This window comes from Olea europaea, chromosome 14, assembly GCF_002742605.1.
Source record: "Olea europaea var. sylvestris chromosome 14, O_europaea_v1, whole genome shotgun sequence".
NCBI lineage: Eukaryota > Viridiplantae > Streptophyta > Magnoliopsida > Lamiales > Oleaceae > Olea > Olea europaea.
The window spans coordinates 9,165,209-9,165,545 of NC_036250.1; positions in this window are offsets into that span (position 1 = coordinate 9,165,209).

Here is a 337-nt window from a genome sequence, read left to right on the forward strand (position 1 = left end):
CTCCCAATGGAATAAATACTGATCAAGATAGGACAATGCAAATTGCAATTGAGATTGTTTTTCTGAATACGAAGAATAAATGATGTTTGCGGCACATTTTGAAAAAGTTGACAGAAAAGTTTAGTTACCATGTTCATAGGGCTCCGACTCCATATTTTCTGCTATACGCGACTTAGTATACAATTCACAGTTTATTGAAGAATTCAAGCATGGTTGGAAGGTAATGCTCGACACGTATGACTTGTATGATAATGACTGGCTATCGGGACTCAATGATAACAGAGGTCATTTGGTTCCTTATTTTTTAAAAATCACTTTCTAGGCAGAGATGTCCACA